Raw genomic sequence first — 24287 nt, 5'->3', positions numbered from 1 at the left:
CCATCTAAGGCATTGCTTAGATTAACCAATCACAATTAGCAATTATAATTCAATGGTAAACGGAAAGTGAGTTCATTAATTTGTTAATTGTGCTAATGAACTATAGACATTAGCTTGTCAAACATACTTCTAACAGATACATTATTTTAAATGTTTGGAAATCACCAAAGATCTGTGTGAAAACACAAGCCTAGCATTTTTTTTTTCCAGAAAGAGCCTGCTCTTGACCTTGCCAGCAAAATTCCCTTTTTAGTGATAGATTTATTCCTAAAATTGATTCTGTTAAAATCTCCTTGACTTTCTGAAACTTAAAGCGCTGTGCATTTATTATCCAGGATCAATGAGACTGATAAAAAATTGCAATAACTGAGAGAATATAGTTTACTCTCTTTGAACTTTATTGTTGCTTTGCTTGACCCTCTTTCAGTTTGACATTTTAACAACTTGGAGAAATATAGATTATAGAGGCTTGGCCGAAAGAGCAAATGTTTTCTCAACTAATCCCCTGAGAATGAAGCCATTTAATTTTAGGGTACAGAAAAAAATGATAAATTACTTGGGATTGTACCTCAAAGGTGTGAGCCCTATGCAGTTGGGTTGAAAAATGACTGTGAGCAAGTAAATCTGAACTGCAAATATGAAAGATCATTTGAGCACTGACCTTCCTTTAAGTTAGGAAAGCCATCTATGGCCTAAATGCCCATTTGAAAGCTTCAGTTGGAGGAAACGAATCACTTCACACCAAAGCAGGATAAAATTTGATGTAAAAAATCAAATGATTCCAGTGATTTGGTCAAAGGTTGCTAGTTAGATATGTTGAATAGCTATGTTAAATATTATTCATCTCATGATAGGAAACAACTTTAATCTGTTTATTATGTATGAACTATTGTAGCCAAAGACCAAAGGTATAAAAATCCCAAGGCCAGAAGTACATCTAGTGAACAGACTTGGTAGCCAAATATAATAAAACTCAAATATCCATTTGCATTCAAATCACTCCATGCATCCCTAAGGACCAAAGGGAAATTATAGGGATGGAACAAATGCCCAGTGTTTTGTAATCCTTGACAAAATATACAGCATGCATTATTGCCTTCAGTAAATCCACTCCAAAGCCGAAGCTTATATCATCTTATACTTGCAATTTATAGACATTTTTAATAAGGAGACCCACCCAATTTCAGCTGTGCTCAGGGCTGAGTTTGGAGACGGGCTTAGAGATTCCACTTGTGTGGGAAGAGTCACATCCTAAATGCACAAGTCTTTGCCATGTAAATATTTCATCAGCTCTGCCATCTCTAGCTCCACGCCAGCCCGGAACACTCGTTTCTTTAAAAGATTATTTGTGTGGAATGTAAAATACAATTCATTTAAAGGTAATTATCTCCATAATCAAAATGATTTTGTGACTCTAAAGACCCTCTCTCCAGTTTTAAAAATGCTGAGAAGTCTGCTTGTAGGTTGAGTGTTCACAGAATGTGACATTAAACTACAAACTCTGCTTTTTATCTCCCTCATAGTACAGTGTGATAAAATTTTGAATTCGTTAAGCCACTCTACTTTCATTTTCCCACAATCAAGTTGTAAAATAATTGCCATAATCATTAAGCATCCGTATAATACCTTACATATACAAAGTGTTTCACAATCATTTATTGCACAAAGTACATTGATCTGTAAATCAAGTTGTATCATGTTCTATGTTAGTCTAAGGACCATGTTCTACATGGTCAGATTAACAGGTGGTATATCAGTTTTAGAGGCAAAGGTTGTCTTCACCCAATATGTGTACCCGTTATTTATTGGTCCTTTTCACTTTTATGCAGTCTAACCATGTTGCTTTTATTTTATCAGGAGCCAGAAGAATCCTCGAGGAGACCAAGAGAGGTGTCCTTTCAAGGGGCCACGCAGACCATTTGCAGAGTGCCCTGAACGGTGTCTAAGATCTGTTGCCATTCAGGGCACTCGAATTTCAGCATTTGCTACCCCAGCTCCTCTCTCTTAGAAACTGGCCAGCTTTTACAAAAGCATGAAATATACCCAGGTGACTATAGATGGACCCTGGGATGGACATCTGCAGGGGGATGCTGACATTTCCAGGTGACTTATTTGTATATGTGGAAATATCAGAACCTCCATTTTATTGTCCAAAGGCATATCTCACTAATCCTTCCAGCAGAAAAAGAATTCAGGGCAATAAATTCATTCTTGTGTCTCACACGCCTAGGGAATCTTATTAGCCATTGCTGCTACATGGGTCTCTAAACTTTCGTCCCGGAGGACTGACATTCTTCCCCGTCAGATCCCCAAACAGCATCAAGGCAGATAGGGCCCTTCCCGATCCCAGAGTGCAGCTGATGCACGGTCAGGTCCATCCTGAAACCATGTAAAGAGCACTCTTGAGGAACAAAAGCAAGAAAGTCCTCTATGTCCTTGATCCCTGTACCACAACAGCAGGCCCTGCTGACTCGGGTCCTCACGACGAGCGCGGCCCTGAAAGAGCTATCTTCCCCGACAACCTTTCAGACAGCCCTCCCCACTGTAGCTCGTTCCTTCAGTCCCTCAGTCCTGGGCCTCCCACCCCAACCCCAGTCCCTCCTGTGCTTCACTCCCTCTGTCCGTCACCGGGAGTGGACTCCTGCACCCTGCAAAACCAAGCAGTACTCCCAGCCCCGGCTAAAACATCAGGAAGGTGTCTTTTGTTAGATTGGGGGGGGGGGCGGGGGATGGGGAGAGAGGGACCCTCACACTGTAAGCAAGAGTGAATGTGGAGGTTTTAAGTCCAGTTCAGCCGCCCCAGCAGGGAGAGCTGCAGCTGACCTCGCACTGGAAAGTCACCTGAGAAGCAGGTGCACCTCGCTGAGGAGAACAGTAATAGTCTTCTTGGAAAAGCCACTGTCCGGGGATACACTGACTCCAGGACATCACTCTTATTTACCTGGCTTCGGCCTCCCCCTGTCAGTAAAATGAGCCTGCATTATTAAGAAATATGAGGCACTTTCTTATCTCCCTCATGCCCCAAACACTTTATTATGCCAGATAAATAAGTAGGTTGGTAAGTAGGTGGGCAAGGAGGTGGGCTAGACAGACAGACAGACAGACATATCCTTTTTCTCTGCCTCTCTGTAGAGAAACATTTTTTCCCAACTATCAGTCCATGGATTTTGTTGGGTGGACCAACTGGATTAATCTTTCTTTAGCATGTGACTGATCAGGCTCTCTCTCTCTCTCTCTCTCTCTCTCTCTCTCTCTTTCTTTCCTCTGAAATTTCAAGCACAAAGATCATCTAAGCCTGAACAGCCAGGGTCCATCTTTCCAAAATACGTGGGGAGTCTGCTTGGGAATGAAGCCAGCAGAGATAAAGGCACAAACGACAGATGAAGAGAGAGGGACAGGCAGACAGTTGATAATTGCTTGAGTCTCTGCATCCAGCCCCTGAGAAGCCACAAATTCCTTTTCTTCTGGGCCTAGTCTGAGTTTGAGTTCTGACATTTGAGAGAATTATTACTGGAAAAGATTGTATCCAAATGTTAACAGTGTTAACCGGGAGGTTTGTGTTTTTTGCTTTACTGTATTTCCTTTTTCTTTTTTTCTTCCTTTTTTATTTTTTCTTTTAACAAGGACAATCTTTTGCTTGTGTAATAAAACAACTTACTTATAAAATAATTGAGTAGAGCTGGGGAGATGATAGAAATAGGTAATTCAGTGGAGTACCCCATCCCTCCAAATTCTGTCCCATGCTGGGAACACCTCAGCCCCCTGTACTCAGTTCTACCACAAAATTTCTCAAATTTGATTCTAACAGCTGTGTGCTTACCTGCCTTATCTCTAGTTAACAGGCTCCTAGGGTAGCAGCCATATTTTGTTCAATGTCACAATCCCAGAACCCAGCACTATACAGAACACAAACTATCACTCATTACGGCTTTATTGACTGTAGGACTGAAGCCATTCAAGATATTTACAATCTGGTTTGGAAAAGCAGAAAGCACATGGAGGACATGTGTACCTTTCAAAGCAACATAGCATCTTTGCCCAAAATGACAATTTTAATACTTTGAAGAAGAAAATCCAGCAAAGAGAATTAACCCCACCCCTTTCAATGCTGTATCTAGAGCACCGCCATCACATAGAAATGTAATTTGAGCCACATATGGATTTTTAAATATTCTAGTAGCCATGTGAAGAAAAGTAAAAAAAAAGTAAAAAGAAATCAAGTTTAGGAGTATATTTCATTTAACCCATTACATCCAAAATATTATCATTTTAACATGTAATCAGTGAAACATATTGAGCTACTTTACATTCCTTATTTGTACTAAGCCTCGAAATCATGGCATGTATTTTTTTTATTAAAGTATCATTGATATACAATCTTATGATGGCTTCAAATACACAACAGAGTGGTTCAACCTTCACCCATATCATCAAGCCCTCACCCCCTCCAGTGCGGTCACTGTCCATCAATGTAGTAAGATGTTACAGAATCATAACTGTATTCTCTGTGCTGTACCACCATTGTGGCATGTATTTTACACTCACAGAGCATCTCAATTCTGCTAGCATCATCTCAAGTGCTCAATAGCCACATGGGGCTTGTGACACCAGTAGTTATACCATACTGGAAAGCAGAAGTCAATCAGTTGAAACTCCCAGAATATGTGTAATTGAATAACTTGTCCTCTGATGACCCAGTGTGACTGCTCCTGAGTGACTTACTGCAATCTGGAAGCCCACCTCCAACACACTGCTGCCCTTTCCGCAGTGGAGACCTGGGGTTCCAGGGTAAGCAGTAAGATGCAGGTACCATCCCCAGCTTCCAGGGACCCCAGATGAGGGCTCATAACACTTCAGTTCAATGTTGAACCGCTGTTCTCTTTTCTTCCCCAAGAAGGTGGTGTGGTCTCATCAAACTACAGACTGTTCTTACTATCATTTTTTTAAAGGAACTTTTAAGAAATAAAATCAAATGTGGAATTGCTGGAGCCAAAGGAATGAGAAATAAAAAAAATAGGAAGATGCCTCTTCAATGGCCTGTGAACCACTCATTCCAAAACTGTTTGAAAATTAGACTAAGGAGGCAACGTTCCCCTTCAAGTAGAGATACACGATTTCACTGTCCAGTGGAAGAATACAGCTTGTATTGCTGGAAATCCCTTTATCTTCAGTTAGTGCCCCAGATTCAGAGCAGGAAAGGAGGAACGATCTCCTGGCCTCCATACATGACTACTGGCCTGCAGGACCACATCCAAGGACAACCCGAGAAATCTTAGACACCTTCAAAAACTTTTTATGCCACTGTCAGAGTCCCATTGGAAGATTTCCAGAAAACCATGTATCCAAAACACATCCTTAACAGCCTCAATGTTTTCCAGGCCCAAGAGGAAGGCAGCCATACTGTCACCTCCCCTCCTCGGTGCGTAGTCACCACAGAGACCTGCCATGACCTCAGATACAGGCTGGACCTTGTTCGGGTGAATAATCACAAGCCCAGATCTCCCTTTCAGCTAAGAGGAGATTTTTGTAAAGGCACAGGAGGCAGAAATTCTATCATTAATTTCTTTCTCTCTCTGGCAGATTTAAACATGGTTGACCAGGAGGTGGAAGGAGAGAGAGAGAAGCTGAAGCTGAGGTTTCCATGCCGGAATCGGAGCCCTGAGCTCTGGAAGGAACCCGGAGAGCTCGGCTGCTCCCTGTCTCTGGCCACACTCAAGACCAAAGTACATCATTTTGAACTGATGAGACTATGTTACTTTTTTTTATAAGACCTCTAGAGAAAGAGATAACATTCCCTTGTAAATTATTCCCTGATTCAACAACCCTCAAGAAAACGGTCCTTATGCGATGTGATTTAAATCCCTACCACTGCCATTTCCAGCGCTTCCATGCTTTTGACTCACTGGGTTCCTGTTAAGGGCAACAACCACACTGATAAGGGATCCAGAGACAAAAGAGGCGGGCTCTGGACTCCACACACTTGCGGTTCAGTGGGAAAGATAAGCCTCATACACAAATGACCCCAATCCAGGTAGAAAGTTCCAAGTGCAATAAGATAATGTTCTGAGACAGATCAGAGGACAGAACTCTTTGTCTCCAGGAAGAATGGAGAACAGCTGGCCTCCATCCTTCTTGTTTGTCCCGGGTAATCTCTCTCTTCCTCACTTTTTATTTACTCTTTTACCTCATTTCTTAAGATTGTCAATATTTTGAGACATATGGAAGACACTGTATGAGGTGGGAACCTGTCTTATCTGATAGTATAATGTTCTGTTTGGGGGTGAGTGTGACGGCCAGACACTGGCCCTCTGCCCAGGCGGCCGTCCCACCTGTCCCAGAACTTTCCTTCCTCTCTCTTGCTGTCTCACCTGCTGTATTAAAACTGAGATCAGAGATCAAAATAAGCACTGAGCTGAGTATTTTTCAGCTCACTTGATGTTAAAAAAAAATCTCTCTCTTCTCCTAGTATCTTTCTTTCTCTGATTCATAAGGGCCCCACGGAGGGTCGTTTGTCACACGGGACACCAGCGTTCCCATGCTACCTAGTGTTTCTGCCTTGCCTCCCTGTGGGTTATAGCCTTTAAGTGCAGAGACTTACTGGTTTCTTTTCTGTCTTTCCTGCTGCCAGACTATGCAACTCTTAATGAGGAAATCTGTTTTGTCTGAAGTAATCAGAAATACAGCTTTGAGAAATTAAGTGACTTATCCAAGTTCACTGAAATACTAGTGATGGATTGGGGATTTGAACTCAGCGTTTCCACATCCCCTCTTGTTTCTACTACACAGTGTTTCCTGCGTGCTCATTGGATCGCCCCAACAGCATTGTGAGCTCCTGGAGGGCAGAGACCATGCCTGATTTAGCACAGGAAATAAGAAATATAATTCTCATCAAGTGGTTGTTTTGCCTGCTCAGATTATAGGTTCCTGGAGATTAGTCTTTACATTATTTTATTTACTCCCCTCTGTCCTTTCCCGTTTGGTAGAGGGGGGAAGTGGGAGATACGTACATGCACGTGTGCATATGCATGTGCTTTAATCTACGTGGAGAACAAACTCAAACAGATACAGGAGGTGGTGGGAAGAAAAACAGAATGGGAAATACAAATACCTAATCAAGGTACAGACGTAAACTACTAGGTGTCCTAAACACACCAGCATTACTTTCTACTTCTGAAGTAACAGAATAGAGAGCTACAGAGTTTTGCTGTTTCCGTAGAAACAGCACAGCGGCGGGGGCAGGGGTGAGGGGGTTAGCACACCAGCCACCAGCGGTGGAGAAGCCCACCACTCAGACCCTGACCTAGATCCTCTAGATCACAGCAGGCCTGTAGTCAATGACAGGCACCAAAAACCACTGGAAAAAACTCACGACCCATTTATGCTTGGGACCCATTGTCAAAGTTCATGAGGATTAGGGAAGATTTGGCTGAGTTCCTGGTGTGTAATATCTGGGTGTGGAGGGTGGGGCTGCCCAGGCAAGGGAGGCTGACTCAGGGGCTGTGGGTCCAGGAAGACATGAAATGGAGGGGATTTTTTCCTAAATAAAGAATTCAAGGAAAGGAAAATATGTCCCATGAAAGAAAGAATAGTGACCAATAGAGTTGGTAAAACAGCTACATCTAAACAATCTTTGTTAATGATATGGTGAAACTTAACAGGTTTGTTTGAAAAGATGAAGGGGCTTCTTGAAATTGAAAATAATAATAATCTGGAAGTAAAATTTCTGATTATTTCAAAAATTTCTGGGAATTGTAAAGGTGTGTTAAATTTCTCATTTAGCCAAGGGAGAATCCTTCCTTCTTCATTCTTGACATTGAGAACTAGGTTTATATATGTTTTTTCCTTAAGTTGACCCTAACTATAAAAAAGAAATAGAATCATAACTTTTACTTTTACATAAGCCACTAGAGGGGGAAAAAAAAGAACAAAAATTTAATGCAACAATGGGGTGAAACTTTTTGAAATTATGCCTGTTAAACTATCTTTGTAAAAGTTAACCTGGTATTTTCACTTTTCTTTATATTCACTTGTATTAAATTTGACATATATAGCTTTCATAATTTTTTCATGAGATTTTTTTGATGTAAGATGAAATATAACATTAAAAAGTTTTTTAAATGAAATGATACAAGACATTTTACATAATGAAAATGCCAAAAGATGTATCCCAAAGGAGGTATGGCCTCCTCTGGTTTAAATTCATGTAATTTGGAAAGAGAACTGAGGGGATGTGCTGCCAGAGAGGACTGACAACAGGTGCCAGACTTCTTTACAGGAGGAAACAATGTGTTGGCTGGGAACATACCTAGATAAACACTAGGTGTACGCTGAGATCCTGAAGAGATGCCCTGGTAAGAGGCGGGACTGACAGAGATCATTGAACTTTCAGTGTTAAGAAGTGAAAAGACTTTAGGGGATGGACTTGTAACCACAGGGAAGATGGAGAATAAAGAGAGCATGATTATAAACCAGGCAGCCTGCTGACAAAGAGAGTAAGAAGCTCCCAGAGACCAAAGATTTTTGCAAACTGAAATATTTTATTTGTAATTTTAAGGATGCTATAATTCAAACTTCTTTTAATTAATAAACAACTCCATTGCTCTGAACTTCAGTGAAGGTCTGCTATCCATATATCCTTAGAATGTCGAGAAGAAAGACGTGGGCAAGTGTCCTGCGCTTGGTACTGGTGTGTGAGAAGGACGGCCCGCAGAAGTGGGTGAGCCATGAACTGAGCTGATAAGCAGGAGCAGGAGCCAAGGGCCAGGAGAAATGGAAGCATCCTGTCTGCTCACGTCCCCACGATGTTCACAAGGACTGGGTCTCTCACTGCACCTAGGACCAAGGATCTGAACCAAATCTCAAAGGACAGCTTGACCTGGAATGACATTTTGGATACTGAATGTATATTCTCTCACCAGGAAACCTGGAGGGTAAAATTTGGAATTCCAAAAATTTGGACTTTAGACAATAGATAAATAATATTACCAAATAAAGCATAATGTCTCAAAACACTTTTTAAATGAAAAAAAGAAATTGTAAGAACTGTTTATGAGTTTATGTATCAAAATAAGCTTATAAAAAAAAGTAAAACATTATAGATTTCTGAATAGAAAAAAATAAAAGGACATTAATGCTGAAAGGTTAATACTATGATGGGAAATAAAAAGTCTTACTAATTAATAAATATCATCTTCTACTGGGAATAGATTTAAAACCAACACCATAAATCTAAACCATAATTGAGAGCAACGTAAAGATGAGATGAGAAGAAAATAGAAAATCATGTAAGGATTTGACCTGATAATATAGTGGCTTATTTTAATATTTCCTGATAAAGGAAATGAATGAGTCAAAAGAATAGGAAGTTCTGGTTGGTGAGAGGTCAAAGCTGAATGTGATCCAACCAGTAAAAACAGAAAAGGAAATGTCAAGAAAGATCATGTACAACAGATTCTGCAATCAGAGCAGGTCTTCTAGAAAGACTTGAGTGGCAAAGTGATGAAGAGAGAAAAGAAAAGGAGAAAACACAGGAGAATAAGAAAAAGAGTCCTTCCTCATGATTCAAGTAATGATTAGCAGCCACCTCAAGATTTCAAATCCTACTGATCCACAGCTCTGGAATGTCTGGAAAGAGAAAATCCTCCCACCTCCACAAATCAAACAATCCAGAGGAACTCCCTTCGCTTTGGTATGTGACAGGCCACACTCTCGCATGGGCACAGGCTTGACATGACTCCTGTAGGAATTCCAGCCAGCCTGTCAGCCCTAGAAAGCTAAAGAAGAAAATGCCTTTCCTTTCTCAGAATGGCGAACTACCACCTTCTGAGTGTGGCCAGCCATGCTCATCCTGGCTTACAATGCTCCTGAATACCTGCTTTGTAGGTGTGTAAATTTATCTGTCAATGACATGTGTTCAGCTGTGTTTTTTTCTCCTCCTTACAGTGTTAGTTTCACTATGGAACATAACCTACATACTCAGTAAATACAAAAAGACTTTTAAAATATTCAGCATATTTTTAACAGTTACTTCCTCCTACTCCAGATCTGAAAATCAGACACCTGTTTGCTCTGGGTCATGCTTAGGGATTTCCACCTATCCCTTCACTTTTCTGGGCCTCGATTCCCCACCTGTATGAAAAGGAAGTCTGACCAGTTGCCTTCCACTGCCAGCATTCTGGGACTGCCTCACCGTATGCACACAAACGCCTATGTCCCACAACGTATTTCTTTCCTATTTCCAGCCAGGAGCAAACAAAAGAGGAAGGAGGAGTGAAGTCTGGGAGAATTCAAACCTTGAAGAATCAGGAGCCAGGCTAGTTCTACATTTTTGCTTCCCTGCTTCTTTTCTCCTGACTGGCTCCCCTCTCTGAACTGGCATTTTTCACGTCTGATTCTCTCCAGGTCAGGCTCCTCCCTATGCTTTAATGTATAGCTCTAAGAGAGGCCAAGGAAAGGTTTGTGGAAAGAAAAATGGATTCCCTTAGATGTACAATAAGAAATGGTTGTCTTCCAGGCCCTCCAGCCCATTCCAATGATCCTTCTGGAAAAGTACCAGCTCCACACCTGACTGGAGCCCCTTGCCAACTGTCTTAAGGGGACATCCTACCAGTTCACCACTTAGCCGTCAGTGACCAAGAGGATTTCCAAAGGCCTGTCAGTGAAAACACTGGAAATTTAAAAATCATTTCCCCTTCCAGCCCCTACTTTGGGTTCATAGCCTGTGTTACTTGCTCTGGATGGTGGGGGAGGGATCAAGATGCAAGCCAATACTATTATTATTTCCAGGAGCAGGCAGTGACTTAAACTCTGGTTAGAAGAAAAAGGAACTTCACTTACACGAGGTGTTTGTGCTATTCATGGATCTCAGTTTTCACATTCACTCCCATTTTCCATCATCAAAGCATCTATTTAAGGCCCATTTGTGCTTAATCAAGAGTTAGACACTAAAGATAAGCGAGAAATATTCCAGGCTGGCTTTGCAACTCACATGTTCATAAGTTGAGGCTTGCAGAGAACAGGATGAGGTTAATGCTAAAGTGATCCCGTTTATTAAATCATTCAAGTCCGTGTTATGCTACTATGATGCCACTCTATTGAGTTGCAATGAAACCATTCCCAGAGGCCATTAACTGATCTCAGTGGATACCTATTAGCCCCTTAAACTAGGAGACTTTACTGAAATGGAGATAGGAAATAATTTCATAGCTATTTAAAGCAAGGTGAGGTCTTTGAATTTTGGCTTATCATTCTGATTCCTGCTCTGCCAGCTCTACTACAAAGATGTAAGAAGCAGACCTCCATTACACCTTACAAATTGGTTTTAGGTTGGGAACATTGTATCATTCATCTCAGGCATTGATACACATTTGGTGTTTTTGCTTTGAACATTTAATACAATAACATCTAAAGACACAAGAATGTCGGCACAACAGATAAGATTGTTTCTAGGATATATCAGCTGTTCTATAAATATATCATTTCCTTTCAAAATGGAATACAATATATGCCTCTAAAGAAGGCTAAAGCCAGATGTAATTTTCTTAATGTCCATCTGCTGTGCAACACCACCCCTTGTAGTAAAACTTAGCTCCAGCAGGAGAGAATTTAAGGTTTGCTGTGATGGCAGAAAAAAGAACCAGAACTACTGGAGAACTGTGAAGAACTTTCTCCCCAAAAGTAATCAGCTGTATTGTGTGCTTAATTATCTCTATTGTACCTTTAGACTAAAGAACTATAAGAGGGTTTTGTTTTGTTTTTGCCGATTTGCATTATAATTTTGATATATGGTCTTCTGTTCCTTTTAATAAAATCATGCTACTCCATTTCAGAAAAATTTGCCATGAAATAAGTGTTTCATCATGTTTTGTTTTCGAAAATCTTAGAGGTCTACTCCATGATTCCCATTATTCATACCCTTGGAATAAATTACTACAATCAGACCACATACAGAGAAAAGTTAGCTCCTGATTGCAAAAGGAATCAGTCCAAGAGGTAAAGTATTAATCAATGTTACTCCTTAACAATCCCATTTTCCTCATTAGAATGCACATTCCCATGGGGCCATGTTAAAACAACATTTTCATCAATCAGTCACTCCTCTCCTATTTGGTTTCTGCTGAAATCTAGGATCCCGTACGGTTAATGTGAATGGCTAACCTTAACACCCATCTCCAGTGTCCCCTTGATAGCTTTATCTGGCTATTATAATTTGTCATTGTCAACCCATTAGATCTTTGGCTTTCGTCTTATTTTTCCTGCAGGTGTCAAAAATGCAAAGCCACAATTTATAAAACACAAGATGACAGAATCCCATTTGTACTGGTTTTCAAATGCCAGAAGGTAACTTTATTTAAAATATCACAACCTTCTCTCCAAACTACTTGCATGAGTTCCAGGGTGGTCTGAGGAGTTGATTCAAAAAATAAATGCCACCACAGCAACTTACAATTCCTAAGGCCAAACATCCAGATGTGTCAATAATCTATGTAAATTAGAAACAGATGTAAGTCCCTGTTGAAAAACCATTATAAGAGAATTATTTCCTTTTGCTTTCTTAGGTTTTCACACACTTGAATTTATTTCTTTCACATTTTTTTAGAGGTAATGATTTAAAAACAGAAATCATTTCTATTTTTCACACAGGGGTGTAACTACATATAAAGTTCTCCAGAAAAAGAAAAGAATAGTCAATTTTGTGTCTTGTTTCATGCCCGGTGGAGCTAATCCAAGCACAAAGGCTCTCTGATGTCAGTTGGTAATCTATCCACAATCCAGTCAAATCTTCTGGGACATATTGCCATCTAAAGGAATTGCCTTCCTGAAATCTACTCTTTGTTCCCATAAGGTTGCCCCAGTTATAAGACAAAATAAATATTGCAAATATGGTAGAACTTCTACTTACCTTCATTTGATGTAATCATAAGATTGTTGTTACAGTTAAGAAAAGTTTTTTTAATTTTTTAATTTTTTCAGGAGTGCACCTGCTGCTTAGATCCCATTAGTGCATGCTGGGTGAGGGTGATGGACATATATGTCCTGCTGGGAGTTTTGTGAGAAGCGATAGATGGTTGTTGGTGGACTAAGAATTGCAAGACAGATATCAGAGGTTTGCATTTCCTTAGAGTATAAATACCACAACCTACTACACAGACTTGCTGATTACACCACTGACATCAACTGGAAAGTTCTAGTGACTACAGACTTGTATTCTGGAGCCCCTGGGGCCATTTTGTCTCTACTACCTGGGATCCAGGGAGCAGTTCAGCTCCTCATAAGCTGACTGAAAAATAGCTTTAAGCAAAATGAGCCAGGTTCACATCCTCCTCTTCACTTTCAAATACCATTCAGAATAATAATTTTAATAGCAACCCTCATGCAGGAAATGAAGTCCTATAAAATTACGTGATCAGTTGGTATCAATATTCAAGTCTTCAGTGATCTCCAAATTGTCTGTAATTGGGCTCCAATAACTCAACCTAACCTGGATGTAATGACATGATAGTATTGATTATGAAATGTCCAGGGCTAAGCTGTATTAACAGGAAAGATTTGCATCTTGCTGTCTGAAAAATTTGTCCCTAGTTAAAATAAAAAATAAGCATGATTTGCCTTCAGTTCCATTAATATATATATATATAGCTCTCCCTCCCACTCCATTATGGCAAAGACTCTGGATCCTACCTGATGACCCTTCTCTCCAATTTCTTTATTAACAGAACTGTTGGGGGAGGAGGGCAGGTGTCCAGTGAAGAAAACTACCTTTCTTAGGCCCTTTGCAGACAGGCATGTTATTAAGCAGAGCTTCAGGGGAAATGCTTTAAAGGAGACTGTCTAACGGACCCCACAGAAATACAAAGAATTATTAGAGAATACAATGAAAATCTATATGCTAACAAGCTGGGAAACCTAGAAAAAATGGACAACTTCCTAGAAAAATACAACCTTCAAAGACTGACCAAGAAAGAAACAGAAAATCTAAACACACCAATTACCAGCAATGAAATTGAAGTGGTAATAAAAAAACTACCCAAGAACAAAACCCCTGGGCCAGATGGATTCACCTCTGAATTTTACCAGACATACAGAGAAGACATAATACCCATTCTCTTTAAAGTTTTCCAAAAAATAGAAGAGGAGGGAATACTTCCAAACTCATTCTATGAAGCCAGCATCACTCTATACCAAAACCAGGCAAAGACCCCATCACAAAAAAAGAAAATTACACACCAATATCCCTGATGAACATAGATGCAAAAATACTGAACAAAATTTTAGCAAACCAAATTTAAAAATACATCAAGAGGATCATACACCATAATCAAGTGGGATTCATCCCAGGGATGGAAGGATGGTACAACATTCGAAAATCCATCAACATCATCCACCACATCAACCATCAACAAAAAGAAGGACAAAACCACATGATCATCTCCATAGATGTTGAAAAAGCATTTGCCAAAATTCTTTTCATGATAAAAAATCTTAACAAAATAGGCATAGAGGGCAAGTACCTCAACATAATAAAGGCCATATATTACAAAACCACAGCCAATATCATACTTAACAGCAAGAATCTGAAAGTTTTTCACCTAAGATCGGGAACAAGACAGGGATGCCCACTCTCGCCACTGTTATTCAACATAGTACTGGAGGCCTAGCCACAGCAATCAGACAAAACAAAGAAATACAAGGCATCCAGATTGGTAAAGAAGAAGTTAAACTGTCACTATTTGCAGATGACATGGTATTATACATAAAAAACCCTAAAGACTCCACTCCAAAACTACTAGAATTAATATCTGAATTCAGCAAAGTTGCAAGATACAAAATTAATACACAGAAATCTGTGGCTTTCCTATATACTAACGATGAGCTAGCAGAAAGAGAAATCAGGAAAACAATTCCATTCACAATAGCAACAAAAAGAATAAAATACCTAGGAATAAACCTAACCAAGGAAGTGAAAGACCTATACCCTGAAACCTACAAAACACTCCTAAGAGAAATTAAAGAGGACACTAACAAATGGAAATTCATCCCATGCTCTTGGCTAGGAAGAATTAATATTGTCAAAATGGCCATCCTGCCTAAAGCAATCTACAGATTCAATCCAATCCCTATCAAAATACCAAACAGCATTCTTCAACAAACTGGAACAAATAGTTCTAAAATTCTTATGGAACCACAAAAGACCCTGAATAGCCAAAGCAATCCTGAGAAGGAAGAATAAAGCAGGGGGGATATAGCTTCCCAACTTCAAGCTCTACTACAAAGCCACAGTAATCAATACAATTTGGTACTGGGATAAGAGTAGACCCACAGACCAGTGGAACAGAATAGAGTCCAGATATTAACCCAAACATACAGGGTCAATTAATATACGATAAAGGAGCCATGGATATACAGTGGGGAAATGACAGCCTCTTCAACAGCTGGTCTTGGCAAAACTGGACAGCTACATGTAAGAGAATGAAACAGGATCATTGTCTAACCCCATACACAAAAGCAAATTCAAAATGGATCGAAGACCACGTGAATGTAAGTCATGAAACCTTTATAAAACTCTTAGAAAAAAACATAGGCAAAAATCTCTTGGACATAAACATGAGCAATTTCTTCATGAACATATCCCCCCGGGCAAGGGAAACAAAAGCAAAAATGAACAAGTGGGACTATATCGAGCTGAAAAGCTTCTGTACAGCAAAGGACATCATCAATAGAACAAAAAGACATCCTACAGTATGGGAGAATATATTCATAAATGACATATCCGATAAAGCACTGACATCCAAAATATATGAAGAGCTCATGCACCTCAACAAACAAAAAGCAAATAATCTTATTAATAAATGGGCAGAGGATCTGAACAGACACTTCTCCAAAGAAGAAATTCAGATGCCCAACAGGCACAGGAAAAGATGCTCCATATCACTAATCATCAGAGAAATGCAAATTAAAACCACCATGAGATATCACCTCACACCAGTAAGGATGGCCAACATCCAAAAGACAAACAACAACAAATGTTGGTGAGGTGATGGAGAAAGGGGAATCCTCCTACACTGCTGGTGGGAATGTAAATTAGTTCAAGCATTGTGGAAAGCAGTATGGAGGTTCCTCATGCAACTCAAAATAGAAATACCATTTGATCCAAGAATTCCACTCCTAGGAATTTACCCTAAGAATGCAGCAGCCCAGTTTGAAAAAGATATATGCACCCCTATGTTTACTGCAGCACTATTTACAATAGCCAACAATTGGAAGCAACCTAAGTGTCCATCAGTAGATGAATGGATAAAGAAGATGTGGTACATATATGCAATGGAGTATTATTCAACCATAAGAAGAAAACAAATCCTACCATTTGCAACAACATGGATGGAGCTAGAGGGTATTATGTTCAGTGAAATAAGCCAGGTGGAAAAAAGACAAGTACCAAATGATTTCACTCATCTGTGGAGTATAAGAACAAAGAAAAAAACTGAAGGAACAAAACAGCAGCAGACTCACAGAACCCAAGAATGGACTAACAGTTCCCAAAGGGAAAGGGACTGGGGAGGATGGGTGGGTAGGGAGGGACAAGGGGGAAAAGGGGCATTACGATTACCACACATAATGTAGCGGTGGGGCACAGGGAGGGCTGTACAACACAGGGAAGACAAGTAGTGATTCTATAGCATCTTACTATGCTGATGGAAAGTGACTATAATGGGGTATGTGGTGGGGACTTGTTGATGGGGTGTCTAGTAACCATAATGTCACTCATGTAATAGTAGATTAATGATACCAAAATAAAAAGGGGGGGCTGTCTAAACTAGCATACCTCCTTTGCTCATTTGTCCCTCCTGGTTTTTTTTTTCCTACCTGAATCATGGGTGTGACTGCTGGAGCTCCAATAGCCACTTTGTAAGCCTGAAGATGAGAGCAGAAAGCCTAACTGCTGATGATGTCAGGGAGTTGCCATGTAACAGACCAGCTTGCCAACCTCTGGACTTGACGTGAAACAAGATAAATGTAAACTTTCATCTCATAGAGGACACCATTTCATAGTTCCATTAGAATTATAGAATGTAATTTCCAACAGACTCTCTGAGAAGTTTCTGCCCCAGCCCCGCCTAGATTCTGCCCACCCAGATACCGGCAAATGTCCTATCACCCGCTCAGCCTTTCAGGAAATTACTGTATTTCCTCTGCATGTCTCAGGTCTTGCCCCTGCCAAACTCCTCTAGGGAAGAAGAAGAAATTGTTTTCACCCTCTCAAAGATGACTTTGGTGTTTTCACTATTTTTATTTATCTTGGAATGTATTAATAGGCCACCTCCTTTTCAAAATATTTATATAAGGCAGTTTATCACCTAGCTAATCTGATTACTTAATATGGGTTGTTGGACTGATAGAAGAGGTCATGGTAGAAAATAAATAAAAAGTAAAAATATAGAGACAGTTGTATTATGCCAAAGAGATATAAATAGAACTCTTTCCTATCCAAGTACCCTTCTTTAAACAAATAAGCGATTTTTTCTGAGTTTTGGAAAAACACTTGGTGAGGATGATTTAACTAGAGTGGGATTAAATAAACACAACAAATCAAAGAAACTGTTGATCTCCTCGGGGGCCAAAACACTGCAAATTAAAAGAAGTTTCGAATCCTACGTCTCTAAAACATGGCTTTCTTCCTTCAAAAACCCAGTCCTTGCGGAAGAGGCTTCCTCATGTGCTCTGTTTATTGCCATTACGCTATCAACAAGTTGGACAAAAAGCACTTATGAACATGTGCAATTGCTTGGGTTAAGCCACAGCTGCTCACGGGCTGTTCACACTGACCCCATCTGGAAGGCTGGCTACCGAAGCAGACCTGTTTCCAGGAGGATTCTACTGTCTTTCTTTTCAAAGACAATTTGCGCCTATCTCCTGCACCTGATCCTGCTGAGAAGGACACAGAGACATCGGTTTTCTGCCGCCCACCCCCTCAGAGCTGTTCTCTGCTTATCCTCTCGGCCTGATTAAAGCTCAAACCAACCTCAGGGCCGGGTGCCCACCTTTCTTTTCTATTTCCTTTGCAAAGTTGTAAACTGGATTTCTGTCTTGAACAACTTATATATTCACCCTTCTGTTCCCCCTGAGAAATGATCATTCAAGGAGGAAATCGAGGAGAAAAGGGCACTGGCAGAAAGGAAGGGGGCAAAACTGTGCCTGAAAAACAAATTTGCTACTCTTGAGCCAGAAGGATTGCATTCAAAAAGTTGTGACTCACTGTGCTGAGTGACACTGTCTTCCTAATAAGTAAAGGCAAGCAGCCAAGTACACACCTGCCCACAGGTAAGGAATTCAGTCACTTCCAAAACAACGGATATGATGAACTTCACATGCAAACCCACACCTTGATTTTGCACACTTGCAATGGCAATCTTCTCAAAGACATTTCCATCCTGCTGCATCTCTCAGCCGTCACTTCACAAAACATGTAAGGAAATGGCAATATGCTCCGAGAAGTCGGAAGCTGATGGGTCAAGAAAATCAACTGGGTCACCGCCTCCTCTCCGGAAGCCTCCCATTTTTCTTCTGATCTACAACTCTGTTGATATTGCACCTTTATTTTCTCTTGTGGAACGTTTGTCTAAAAACAGGTGTAGCTGATGTTTTGAGAAGTGTTCTTGTATCAAAAGAGGTGTCAGTTTTGATTATCAAGGTTATTTCCATTTTAATTTAAATGACTTTATCACAAATTTATGAATCATGTACCATATACACCATCTCCACCTCTGCCATAATATACATAAGAGAGAGCTTTTTTATTGATGACTCTCAGATCTCAAATTTAATCACTGAGATCCATATGGACCAAGAGGTAACACAGCACAGTGATTAAATGCACAATTTCTGGAGCCAGACTGCATAGAATTGAATTCCAGCTCCTCTACTAACTATGCAATTTTGCATAGTTATATAATCTCTCTGCCTCAATTTCTTCATCTGTAAAATGGGCATAATACCACATTTTATCACTTCTAGGAGGGACATTTTACATCTTTGCTATCAGGATGTATTTTACAATTGATGGCACCTCAGATTTGATTAAACAAACTAGCAATAGTTGTTAGGGTGGTTGTGAGGATTAAATCAATGAAAGCATACAATTTATAACAATACTTGGCAACTACTGAGCTTTTAATAAATGCTAGCCAATACTATTGCATTAATGAACATACCCTTTTCCATGTTTAGGCATCTCAAACGTGGTTACTCCCCTATATTCCTTATCTTGTTTAATGCCAGGAATGCAAATCAGAAATATGTAAGTCATCACTGCAGCCACTCACTTAGTGAGTTCTCTACATTTTACAGCATAAATGTCCCTCACCTCTCCTGTTGCCACTCCAGGAAGATCTCAGGTCTGGAATGTGGCAGTCTCCAAACAAAACTGTTTTGCCTTTAGAGTCATCTTTCGAACATGAAAATGAGGTCATAGCCTTGCCCGTTTCCTAGTTTCCAGTGGCTTTGCAACAGCCACAGGATAAAGTGCAAAGAGTCCTGAGTTACAAGGCCAGCTTCCAGACCTTGGTCAGACATCTCTTCTACCACAATCCCAACCTCACCTGAAGCTCCACGTTCTTGGGGCACTTGCTGCTCCCTGGGGCCCTGGCTGGTTACTGACTCTGGGCTCTTCCCTCTCCCTGGAGCAATCTTCTCCCTTTGAGCCACTTAGCCCAGTCCTTCTGGAGGCAGAAGGCTGTAAAGATCTTTTCTCCTGCGTCCTCGTCCTCCTAGGTACTCATATATGCCCTTTTTGCGGTCCCATATCACCTAGGTTCTATTTCTATTCTATTTCTCTAATTCCTAATCTGTTTACCTCTTCGTAGTTGAGAGTAAATGTTTGAAGATCATATTTCCTTATCCCTAGTACTTACCCTTTTTCTATCACAGAGATCATCAATATATGATCATTAAATGAAGGAATAAATGGGACAACATGAGTGGCATTGTATATGACAACATATTGAGAAAAATCTATTGGGAGAAAAAAAATAAGAGAGAGAATAGTATAGAGGGAAAAGAGCCAATTAAATCTTTCTCATTAGCTGCCAAAAAAAAAATCTTTTTCCCAAATTACGCCTTCTTTCTGGTTCGCTTTCCTGGTAAACTATGCATGTTCTAATGCCCTCAGGCCAGCATACTGATGCCCGTTTTCCAGATGCTGAGACCAAAATTCTGTATGGGCATCTGATAAGTGGATATTGTTCTTTGTCCTGTTGCAAGACAACATCCTTTAATGCACTGCCCTGTTTTTATTGAAAAGGCAATAAACTATCAAAACACTGTTAGGATTAAAAATCGCATATGTGGTAATAATAAAACAATGACAAATATGGAAAGACACCAAACCTCAAGTGCAGTCTCTGATTTAGATTGAGCTTTAAAAGACTGGCACTTAAATGTGAAGGCACACTTCATAAGCACTTTTGCAGACTTTCAACGCAAGGCCAACCCCACCCTGACCCCCATATGTGCTCACCAGTCAAATCCTGTCTCAATATGACAAAGACAGTGTGCCAGAAAAGTTCATTTATTAGTTACACTTAGGGATTCTTTTGTGGTAGGGAAGAAGCACAATGGGCAATAAATGTTTGACACCTCTTTACCCAGATTTTACCATGATGCATTTACTTAAAAGGTTGGTCCAAGAGTGTACCACCAACACTCTGGACCAAAGCCTCCTCATCAATGGTTACTTAGCACTTCTTGGCCAAAGGCCATTAGAGAGTACCAAGAGGTTCAAATTATTGACACTTTCCTTGCACAAGCCAAGAACCCATATGCAGCAACAGAAAATCATGACAGGAAATCGTATCCAGCCTTTAAAAAGTGGCAAATGCATAATATACCCTAGCTGGTTTTGAGGGAAGAAGTTTGCAAGTAACACATCTTGCCAACTGGCCCCTATCAGCCCTTCATTATGTGTATATATTCTTTTAATTGAGAGCAGGGCAATGACTGGTAAGGGAAAAAACTGTTGCACACTGTTTCTTAGGAAAAGAAAGATGGATATTTAAATCCACGTGGTAACTGACTGAAATGTGATACTATTCTGCTGCAGTTGCCTATGATCACTCTTCAAATGGTGCATGTCATCTCAGGCTCCCAAGCCGGTGGGAGGTAATTAAATGAGAGTCCCTCTATGCTATCACCCTCTAGGCCCATGCCTCAGAACTGCATTCGCAGCAAAACAAGGCCATCACCAAGTCCCTCTGGCAGTTTTAGCACTAAGTATCCCCTCCCCTTGGAAAGAATCCAAGAAAAAAACACTTTCTACCAAATCCCATTCTGCAGTAAATTGTGCCATATTTTATCGTACTTTAACTTGTACTGATTACATTAGAGAAGCCAAGATTCCATTTACCCAATGCAGTGTTCATCGACAAAGGGGGGGAAAATATTTTTCCTAAAAAAAAAAAGATGTTGAGCCAGATTCTTACAACCACTGTGTTACTTTCTGGAACATTCCTAGGGCTCACCAATGTTTCCTACTCTCTTCCCACTCTGGAGATAGAGGAGTCTGACTCTCTCCCATGGGGTGAAATTGAATGTGACCATGTGACTTGCCTTGGTCAATGAAATGTGAAGTGGAAATGAGGTGCATCCCTTCCAGCAGAAGCATCCAGAGTCAGGACAAGAGTCTCGGTGCTCACTTCTCTGGCCACAGGGGTCATGGACACAAATACTGAGACTCAGGAGCCCCAAGACCAAAGAACATGGAAGGACGGGCCACCACCTGGCCAGTCACTTGAATCTAAAGTGAATTTGGTGTGACAAAGAAATTTTGTATTGTTTGTCATGATAGTATAACCTAACCAATAACACAGTAATTGGGACCTTGGGAAACCGAATTTGCTTTCATAACCTCTATAGTAATCATCAATAAAATGCTAAAGCTTTCAAGGTTAACTAACTCCCAGTGAGAAGCTTACATTTTATTTCACCTAATAAAAATTAAAATCTAGTGTTTCCATTAAAATTGGATGCTAGAATATAGCAAAATCCCCTACCATACTTTATAATTTTCTTACTAATTAATGAACTAACTATATGTTGTGACAAGAAAATTGGGCTGTTGCCTAGTGTAATTGCAATTATGAAGCAAGTTCAATGTTATTAATTTAAATCACAGTACTGCCTCAACATTATGAATTTGGCCTCTGAATCACAAAAACCAAAACTGTAACAATTTACGCAGAAATGCATTGGGCTAATTACTTAACAAATTGCTTAATACGCATCATAATATTCCAAGAATATGGTGAAAATATTTTGTATCTACAAATATGAAAAGTTGGTTATCTTCATATGTCATGTGCTTCTGTGGCCCTAAATAAAATTGAGTCATCTGAAAATAATTGTAATAGGTACTAAAATTTTAGGCTTCTAGATAAATTTTTTTTCAGAAAATTCCTCCTTATCTTTGATAATTCTAAAAATGATCAGATGAGGAGGTGATTCCATCTTTTGTGTATTCCAAAGGCTATACAATTAAGATTCATGGTGATTCATACAAACAGTATTTACTGAACATTTTGTATGTACCCAGTGTGCTTGCTCTGGAGCTCATTTTCATACAATGATGATAAAAAGAGATGTAGTCCTCACCCTCCTCAAATTTATAATCTAGCAACCTCTCTTTCAGAGTATATATACTGATGTTTTCTCTCCAAGTTTTGAGTTGTGAAAAAAAAAGTTGCCAAATCCTAATAGTAATAAAGTAGAACTTAACTTATCTGGAAAATATCTGAGAATCAGGAAGGCACTAATAGGAGCATGAGAATTCAAACATTTCCACACACACCCCCCAAAAAAAAAATGACTGAGAGAGTATTAATTCTGTGCCATTCACTTTGCTAAATGCTTTACATCAAATTCTTCATCACCATAAAACCCCGTGACAGGATCCTAGTGTTGTCCCCATTTTGCAGATGAGGAAATTGAAACTCAATGAGGAAGAATTACACCTTGCCTAGGGCTTAATAGCTGATGAAAGGCAGATTTGAATCCAGACCTGTCTAATTCCAGAGCTCAAAATCATAGCCACTACCCCACCCAGCGTTCTGCAAAGACTGGGCACTAAAGCTTCCAGTGTCCACTTACAGAAGGATCCCTGAGGCTTTGTTGCAGTTACCATCGCTGTGTAACAAACCACTCCAGAGTGTGTAGTTCAGGAATTTGGAAAGCGCACAGCAGGAACTGTGTCTGTGCTGCATGAGGGTGGAGACCTCAGCTGGGCAGAGTCAACAGCTGGAGGGAGAGGGATTCAGAAGAAGGATTTGGTAGATGCAAGTAGAATCATCTGGAAGTGTCTTTATTCATGTGCCCAGAGGTTGATGCTTGTCAACTGGGACTTAAACTGGAGCTCACAATTGCACCAACTCCATGTGGCCTCTCTATGTGGCTTAAGCTTCTTAAAGCATGAAATTCAGATCTCTTACATGATGACTCAAGACTCTAAAAGTGAGTGAAAAGGCAAAAACTGCATTTCATTTTATGATTTAGTCTTAGTGGACTCGTAGTGTCACTTCAGCCATGTTCATCACAAACCTGCCCAGATATAAGGGGATAGGATATAAAGGGGGCCCAAGGTCACAGCGTAGAAGGGGATGTGGTTGGAAGATTACTGGCAGCCATCTTTGGAAAATGCAATCTGCCACAAGCCCTCACCTGGAGTTTAATTGCTCCTTTGTCCTATCCAATCCATCCTGGGAATATCCAAACATATCCCAAGTAGAGAGAGTATAGTAAGCATTGTGTAAACATTGCCCAGCTTCAAATGACCAACCATTTGTCAATGCAAAAAATAAATGTCAAGGATGGCTAATAGGGCAGGAATTAAAAATACGAATGTCGGTTTTACCATAAGACAGAAAGAAAAGTATGGACAGCAGATAAGAAACTCAATAACTACCATCTGCAGGACATTTAATTCAGAGCCTACATCTCCACGTAGCTCAATAAGCCCATGGGCATCCTGTATCCTTACACTAAAAAATAACAGTGTTTTCTAAGAATGGCCCTATCCATCTACATGAGGTTAATTTCTATCTAGTATATTCCACAAAGGAAGGCTGACAGTGTGTATATTTTATAAAGATTTGCATTTGAAAGTGGCACTTTAGGAGGTAAACACATTTATCTCGTGTGGAACAATTCATTTCTCAGTGCTTATTTCTGGATTATTTTACTACTCACATAGAAAGAGACAGTCCTGGGTGCTTTTGTTTGGATGAGGAAAAAAAAAATACTGC

The sequence above is a fragment of the Manis pentadactyla genome, chromosome 17 (genome assembly GCF_030020395.1).
Source record: "Manis pentadactyla isolate mManPen7 chromosome 17, mManPen7.hap1, whole genome shotgun sequence".
Lineage (NCBI taxonomy): Eukaryota > Metazoa > Chordata > Mammalia > Pholidota > Manidae > Manis > Manis pentadactyla.
Note: the sequence above shows the minus strand (reverse complement) of the source record.